This window comes from Pteropus alecto, unplaced genomic scaffold (assembly GCF_000325575.1).
Source record: "Pteropus alecto unplaced genomic scaffold, ASM32557v1 scaffold7, whole genome shotgun sequence".
NCBI lineage: Eukaryota > Metazoa > Chordata > Mammalia > Chiroptera > Pteropodidae > Pteropus > Pteropus alecto.
Window position 1 is genome coordinate 10,528,243 of NW_006494614.1, and position 9,657 is coordinate 10,537,899.

Below are 9,657 nucleotides of genomic sequence, written 5' to 3' on the forward strand. Positions count from 1 at the left end.
CAATGTCATCAAGCAGAGGTGACACCCATTTTTCCACATGGCTTTAAAAGAGAAACAAGAGTAACAGTTTTGATTTGCAAGAGAAATACTGACAGAAAAAAATAAAATAAAATAAAACCAGTGACAAGGGTGATATGCCATAAGAAGGATTTCGTGATTTCTAGATTATCCTCATTTAGAATAAACATACATAACTTTGTAAAATATTCCTGTGTAATAGTGATCCAGCACACTGGTTCTTCATGACTATTAGAGTAGATTAGTAGATTAGGGTTAAACAAAATTGTATGAAAAGGTTTCTGACCTTTGAAATTTAAGCATAGTTTTATGGTGAAATAAGAGTAATATCTCTGTATAATCTCTCTATAATCTCAAAAAAAGAAGTGATTCTTTATAGAATTATTAATTCACTAAGTCAATAAATGTTATTGAGAACCTGTTAAGCGCTGTTCTAGATGCCGAAATTAAAATGATGAACAAAACATACAGAACCCGGCACTCATAGAACTTGAATTCTGGTAGATGAAGCTGATATTTTAGCAATGATTATAGATTTTCTAATTTTTTTTTTTTAATTTCAGGGTCTTGTGGAAATAGTCAACATTTTGAAGAAAAGATTTTCATATTATACAAAATAAAAGTCAATAAACAGGATAATTCGCTTTAGGAGAATGAGAGACTGAAAATTATTTAAAATACAACTGAATAATATTTTAATTATGTAATTTAACACAATAGTTAAGTTCATTCTGAAAATATGGGAGTCTGGGCTGTGGTTAGCATATTGTATATTAAACCATGCATCTCTTTCCTTGCACTCTCCTTCCATACCTGAAACTACAAAGAGTACCAGTTAGGTCCAAGAGTACAGCATAGGTCGAATGAAAATACACACACACATGACATTATATATATATGTACCCAGAATGCAGCACAGAGAAACAAGAAGCTTAAAAATAAAAAAAGGAAGGTAAGATATCTGGAAAATAGAATAAGAAGGTCCAACTTGTATCTAATTAGGATCCCAGAGAGAGAGAGAAAATGGAGGTAATAGCAGACAAGCAATACTTGATGTGATAATGTTGGAGAAACTTCCAGATCTGATGAAAGACATAAACTCATAAAAATAGAAGCTATGATTTAACAGAATAACTAACTAACTAAATCCATACCTAGAAGCATTGTAGTAGTGAAAGTATAAAATATGGTGGTGGTTAATTTTATGTGTCAACTTGACTGGGCAAAAAGATGCTCAGATAACTGGTAAAAAATTATTTCTAAGTGTGTTTGTGAAGATATTTCCTAAAGAGATTATTATTTGAATTTGTGAACTGAATAGAGTAGATGGCTCTCCCCAATGTGTTTGGGCAGCATCCAATCTGTTGAAGTCCGAAATAGATCAAAAAGGTGGAGGAAGGGCAAATCACTCTCCTTGAGCTGAGGCATCTGTTTTCTTTTGCCCTCAGACATTTGGTGCTCTTGGTTCATAGGCCTTCAAATTTGAACCATCACTATACTCCATCCCTGGTTCTCAGGCCTTTCGACTAACACTAAATTACACCACTAACTTTTCTGGTTCTCCAGCTAGCAGATGGCAAGTCATGGGACTTTTGAGCCTGTATAATTACCTGAGAGTATATTTATGTATCCTATTGGTTCTGTTTCTCTGGAAAACCTGACTAATAGAAATGTCAAAGAAAAATAGACAGTCTTAAAAGTAACCTAAAAGAAGAGCTAAATCAGATAAATCACTTAAAAGAGAGTGACAACTAGACAAAGCAAACTTCACAACAGCAATAATGGAAGCCAGTGACAGTGTAATTTACCTTCAAATTGAATTGTGTACTCAACTAAATTATCTTTCAAGAAAGCTATCTTTCAAAAATAAAAGTGAAATAAATATATTTCCAAACAAAAACTGAGAAAGTTATCACTAGCAGCCTTTCAGTAAAAGAACTTTAAAAATTCTAAACAATACCTAACACTTATTATAGTATTCACTATATGTCAATTTTCTTATATTTCTTAACTAATTGATCATTAAAATAATCCTATGTGGTAGGCACTATCACATTTTATGGAGAGGTTAAGGGCCAAGTTCTCCCAGCTAGTAAATAAAAGCTCCAGGGTTTGAGCTCAGTTTATGTCTAAATGAAGATATGTTTCAGGGCAAAGGAAAATACTACCAGAAAGGTCTGAGATACAAGAATAAATAATAGACAAAGAAATTGGGAAATATATTGGTCAATATAAATTAATATTGTCTGTATAAAATGATAATACTAATAATAATGCTGTCTAATCTTTGAGTTTGAAAATCATATAAAAATTGATTTAACATTGCATATAAATTCAGAGGAAGTAGAGTTAAAGTGTTATAAGGTCCATGTATTTGTTAAGGTGATAGTAAGACATTAATTATTTTAGACTTTGTTGATTTAAGAATAGATGTTAAAGAGGTATGCATAATATCGGAAAAAAATCTGCTGTTATGACTGTGAAGTTTGTCACCTGCACACAGTTGACATCAAGGTGGCAACTAAGAGCTGATATCTGATGCTATGCATGTACCTTGGTACAGAGTTGTGTCAATAGGTAAAAAAGTTAAGCCTTATTAAAGGTCTCCTTAATCACCAATCAATGGAGCAAAACACACAATATAAGCCCCTTTTCTAATATGCCTGTTCACAGAGAGTACGTTATACTAAATGTCACAAAGCATTTTGTAGGCAGTCCTTCCATTAAAAGAAGGGGGGGAAAACAATAAAAAAAAAGAAGGAGAAGGATCATAGAAAGAGGCAAATATATAACACAAAGTAAGGTGTTAGGAACAAGTCTAAACGTACCAGGTATTGCAATTATTGCAAATGGGTAACAACTTACCAGTTAAAAGACAAATATTTTCAGACCAGACATTTAAAATAAAAGTTACATGCTACTTATAAGAAACACAAGGTTATATAAGGATAGAAAAAGATATCTCAGCAAAATGCTACCAAAAGAAAACTGAGGTAATTATACCATATCCAGGGGGGAAAAAGTGTTAAACAATAAGCATTACTTAAAATAAGGTCACTATGTAATGCTAATAGAATCAGTTTTTTTCACTTAGTTTCTTTTTTTTAAAGATTTTTTTTATTAGTTTCAAGTATACAGTACATTTATATAGGTTAGACATTTATATAGTTTATGAAACCATCCCACTGATTAACCTTCTCTCTAGCTCTCTACCTAGCCATTACATTGTTGTTGACTGTATTCTCCATGCCATACTCTCCATCCCCATGACCATCTATCAACTACTAATTTGTACTTCTTTAACCCTTCACCACTTTTTCCTAGCACCACCCCCCCTCTTCCCTCTGGCCATCACCAGATTGTCCTCTATATTTGTGAGTCTGTTTTCGATTAGAATCAATTTAATTCACTAAAAAAGTATAGCAATTTTAAATTTAAATGCATTTAATAAAATAACTGTGAATTTTATAAGTCAAAAATTGGGAATAAGCAGGGATTGACATCAGCAAGATGGCAGACTAGAAAGCCTTGGACTCTCTCATGGACATACCAATTCAATAGTGATATATAGATCAATTCCTTTTAGGAGAAATCCAGAAACTAATTGAGAGACTTTTATACCCCCACGTGAGTGTGTAACCAGTCACATTGAAACAGGTAGGAAAATTGGAGACAATTTCTCACCATAATCCCTACCCCCAACACAGTATCATATGATTGAGAGGAAAGCTCTAGCTCCCAAAGGAGGGAAAGAATTGGACCAAATATTTATATCCCAAATTTCCTAGGTGCTGCTGAGGGGCTGGCTTCTATCTTGCCTGTCTTGGAGTGCGGACAAAACCTGGCATACTCTAGACACCTAGGAGCCACTAATAACAGAGATGGTGGTTTGGACTAGTATGGAGGTTTGAGAAGCCCACAGAAGATCTGATTGGATTGACTGGTAAAGGTCTTCTGTTATAAGAGGCCAGTCCATGAGGCATAGGAAAGTTGCTGGGCTTTTTTCTAATGTATACACAGATACCAGCACAAAAAGTTAAGAAAAAAGAAGAAACAAGGAAATATGATCCAAACAAAGGAACAAGATTAAACTCCAGAAACAGAACCTATGAAATAAAGATATAAGAATTACCTGGCATAGAATTCAAAATAACCATCATAAAAATGCTCAACAAGTTCAGGAAGACAATGCATGAACAAAGTAAGAATTTAAATAATTAGAGAAAAAATTTTAAAAGAAACAAACAAAGCTATAGTTGAAGAATATAACTGAACTGAAAAATTCAATAAAGGGATTCAACATCAGACAAAACAAGCAGAAGAAAGAATTAATGAACTTAAAGACAGGTTGTTTGAAATTATACAGTCAGAGAGGGGAAAAGGAAAGAAAAGAAAGAAAAAACATGAAGAAAGCCTAAGGGATGATGAGAAAATATCAAGCAGACAAATTCATGTGTTATGGGTATCTTAGAAGAAAAATTGAGAGGAAAAAAAGCAGAGAGCTTATTCAAAGAAATAATGGCTTAATACTTTCTAAATCTGGGAAAAGAAATGGACAATCAGATCCAAGAAGTCTAAAGAAAAAGATGAATGAAAAAAGATGAATTCAAAGGAACCCACACCAAGATACATTATAATCGAATTGTCAAAAGTCGAAGACAAAGAGAGAATTTTGAAGGCAGCAAGAAAAAAGGAATTGTCACATACAAAGTTCCATAAGACTGTCATATTTTTTCAGTAGAAACTTTGAAAGCCAGGAGATAGTGAGATGATATATTCAAAGTGCTGAAAGAAAAAATTGACAACTTATAACACTATACTTGGAAAAACTGTCCAGAAATGAAAAGATAAAGACTTCCCCCAGACAAATAAAAGCTAAGAGAGTTCATCATCACTAGACTTGTCCTACAAGAAATGTTAAAGGGATTTCTTCAGGTTGAAATGAAAGGATGGTAAACAGCAACAAATTGCATAAAAAGTTATAAAACTCACTGGTAAAAGTAAATATAGAGACAAATATAGAATACTGCATTAATATATTTATTACTGTATAAATTAAAGCAGTACACCCCCTTTATTTCTAGCATGAAAGATATTAAAGATACTTATTTTAAAATTACATACTTATATATAATTTAATATAGAGAGATACTTTTACATGTCTTATATTAAAGATAAAAGTATTAAAAATAACTATAACTAATAGGTATGTTAATGGCTATCCAATATAAATATTTGTAAATTGTGACATCAATAACAAAATGTGGGGGGGGGGAGAAGTAAAAGGGTAGAGTTTCGTATGTAACTGAAGTTATTATCATTTAAAAATAGACTGTTATAACGATAAGATATTTTATGTAAGCCCCATGATAACCACAAAGAACATACGTATAGAAGCTACACAAAAAGAAAACAAGAGAGGAATCAAAACATATCAATATAAAAAAAAAATCAATGGAATACAAAAGAAAACAGCAAGAGGAAAAGAGGACAAAAGAACTATAAGACAAACAGAAAATGACAAAAGGGCAATAGTAAATCCTTTCCTGTCAATAATTACTTTAAATGCAAATGGATTAAAATCCCCAGTCAAAAGACATGGAGTGGCTGAAAGGATTTAAAAAAAATAAAATCCAAGTATATCCTGCCTAAAAGAGACTCACTTTAGATTTAACGACATATATAGAATGAAAGTGAAGGGAAGGAAAAAGATATTCCATGCAAATGGTAACCAAAAGAAAAATTGTATAGACATAAAAATAAAATAAGGCTACAATTGCTAATAAGGAAAAATCCCTATGATCTATTATTAAATAAAAAATGTAGTGAAGAGTCACATACATAATAAAAGGAAGATTGTATAAGAAGTAAGATTATACATGTATATGTATAAAATATCTTTAGACAGGAGACAACAAATAATTATTGTTTCTAGAGATTGGTATTGGGTGTAGAGCAAGGAAGAAGACTTTGTTTTTTCATTTTCACCCCAAACTTTTTCTGTCGGTATTTCTTTGGCAATTAAAAAATCCCAAAATAATTTTACCCAATAATAAAGATTACCTTTACATCAAAAAAATGAAGAAAGAGAAATAGGAGGAAGAAGAAAGAAAGAAACAAAAAAGAACAAAGAGAAAAAGAACAAACAAAAATATAACAGGCTGTTGTGTTCATAGCATAAGCATGTTGTATAATAATAACAATAATAATTTGACCATTTACTAATTTGTGGATAACAAGTAACTGCACCAAAGCACATGTCAATGATTTGACACATTGATGTCCTTTGTAGAATTTCTAAAAATTCCTGGCCTCTGAATACCTCTCAAATCAAACCTCTAGTAGGAATGATCAAGGGAAAAAGAAATAGAGCATAAATAAACAATGAAGTAATGAGCAGACTTAATACAAATATACTACAGATTAAAAAGATAAAGAACATATGGAAACTTTATGATATTAACAAGTTCTTATAAGAATATAACTTAACCAACTCAAGAAATAAGAAAGCCAGAAATGTCTGTAACCATTAAAGAAATTGAATCAGTAGTTTAAAATCTTCCTACACAGGGAACACCAAGCCCAGATGGTTTTGCAGGCAGTTTAAGAAACTCTCAAAAAACAAGACTATTTCAATCTTATGTAAAGCCTTTCAGAGACTAGAAAAAGAGGAAATTCTTCTCAACTGGTCCTATAAAGGTAGTAAATCTTGATTACTAAAGCACGACAAAGATGGTACATGGAAAGAAAACTATACGACAATCTTAGTTATAAACATAGTTGTAAAATTTTAAGAAAATATTAGCAAATAAACTCAACAGTATATGAAAAAATACATGATGACCAAGTTGAGTCAAAAATGCAAGGGAAGGTTAACAAGAAAATATTTAAATGAAAATTATCAAATTATGGTATTAAAGAAAAAAACATAATCCTCTCATTTGATAGAGAAAAAGCATTTGATAAATTTTAACACAATAAAGGGTATCTACCAAAAATATAGTAAATATCATTATTAATGGTGACAAGTCAGAAACAGTCTCTGTAAAATCAGGAACAAGCAAGCATGCCCATTTTCAACATTTCTATTCAACACTGAATTGGAAATCCTAGATAATATAGTAACAGGAAAAAGAAATAAAAGCAGAATGACTGGAAATGAAAAAAACAAATCCATCCTTACGTGCTGGTATGACTGTCTACATAGAAAATCCAAAAGAAGCTACAGACGAATTACTAGACTAAATAAGAAGGCTTAGCAAAGTGACTGGATATGCAATCAATGTGTAAAATTAATTGCTATAAGTACATAGAAAAATGTTTTTTTTTGTTTGTTTGTTTTTAAAGAGACATTTATGGTGGCAAGATAATGTATAAAACATCCAGGAAGTAATCTACCAAAAATGTATAAGGCTTAATGGTGACCTTTACTAAATACTGAAATATATTAAAGAAGACTTGAATAGAACTATGAACATGTTGATAGAGAGAAAGATTCAATGTAATAAAGACGTTAATTATCCCTCATCTATGGATTCTATATAATTCCTTCAATATGTCAACAAGGTATATTTCAGAGAAAATTGACTAACTGATTCTAAAATTATATTGAAAAATGAAGAATAAAGAATAGCTAATAAATTCCTGTAGAAGAAGGATAAAATTAAAATTTTCATTCATTGAAAGACTGTAAAGAAAGGAAAAAGCCAAGCCACAAAATGGGAGAAGATACTTGTAACACGTGTAACCAATAACATATTATTATCTTGACTAAATTCCTGTTTCTCATTACAAATCAATAAGAAAAAAACAAACAAACTATATTCTATATAAACAATAAAAATGAGCAAAAGACATGGACAGGAATTTCACAGAAGTAGGAATAGAAATATAAATAAACACAAAAGCTGTTCAACCTCAATGGTAATCAAGAAAAGTCACATTAATATCAAAATGAAATACAACATTATATCTACTAAATTAAGAAAAAGGAGTCTGACAAAACCAAGTTTTGATGGTGATGTGAAGCAAGCAGAAGTATTCTACGCTAAACATAGGAGAGTAAAGTGTACAGGCTTTTTTGGAAAATAATTTTGCATTTCAAATGTGAGTTGAATGTGCCCATACACTATAACCCAACATTTATATTCTTATGTATATTTATCTATGAGGAACTGTTGTCTCTTATCTGGAGACATGCACAAGAATGTTTATAGCAACAAGCATCCTTCAAAAGAAAATAGTTATATTAACTGTGGTATAGTCACACAAAGATATAACATTCAGAACTAAAAATAAACATTAGCTATTAAAAAAAAAGCTAGATAAAACTTGTCTACATAATACTGGGTAAAATAGGCAATCTACAGTACAATATCTTTTTATAAACATTGGAAAAAGCATTTTGGATGGTAAATATGTGATAAAGCTTATTTAAAAAGAAAGAAAATAGGCACAATAATATAAATTTCAGATCAGTTACTCTGATGGGAAGATGGCATATGGAAAAAGAAAGGAGTATGAATATATATTTTAAAAAATATTAGAAATTTACTGGCTCTTAAATTGGGTAGTTATGTTCATGAGTATTTATTTTCTTAATGTTTCATAGTTTACTTACATCACATATATTCTTTTTCTGTTACCAAGAGGTGGGAAGCTGCATGAGGCCCAAACAAGAACTGATTCTCTGACAGTGGTCCAGGAGAGAGGTGCCCTGAGTAGCTGACAGAGCTACTCCATTCCATCAGTAGGTTCTTATGATGAAGATGGGTGTTGTTGGCTACCTTAGCTTCATGATACCTTCTGGTAAAATCACCAACCTTCCTTCCAATGTTCTCATGCCTCCTAACAACCTTCTGATAGTAATTTAACTTCCTTTGCACTGAGAGAGTGCAAAAGACTCACAAGTATGCAGGTCAGAAGACTCACGAGTATGCAGTTCTCACCATTTGTTGTCATTTCAGTGTATACACATCAGTCTCTTATGAGTCTGGTTACCATAAGACAGAATCTCTTAGGGGATCTAGGCCAATTAAGGACCCAATGACATGATGGTGTTTCTCATCATGCAGAGCCAAGGTTCAGTCTACAGTCCATAGAATCTCCATCAAGGTGCTGCCACCCTGAATATCCAGTCTCCCTCCACATTCATGGTTTTTTAACTTTCTCAGATGGAATCTTGACATTCACAAATAATACGAACTTGTTCATAACAACAATAAAAAGTTTTTCTTATGTGAGATAACAGAAAAAATATTTTCTTATGTTCCTGTGTAAGATATGTAATATCTTATACTTTGGGGAATAGATAGATATATGTTTTAATTCATTTACTTTTATTGTGCACCTACCGAGAAAGCTCTTACTCTAGTCTTTGAGGTTACGAGTTTCCTGCTCTCATATGAGAACTTGTGTTCTAGTGGAGTATAACAAATAAAAAGGAATTTTCTCTACATTAAAAAATGTGCTCAAAGATATAAGAAGAAAAAGATGGTTTAATATTTGTAGAAGTATGATAAGATTAAGATGGACTTTAAGCAACCACAAAAGAAAATGTAACAAAGTAGCATAGTAAATTAGTAGCATTAACATATAATTATATAAATATCCAGGGTATATTTTTAGGTGATGTATTTT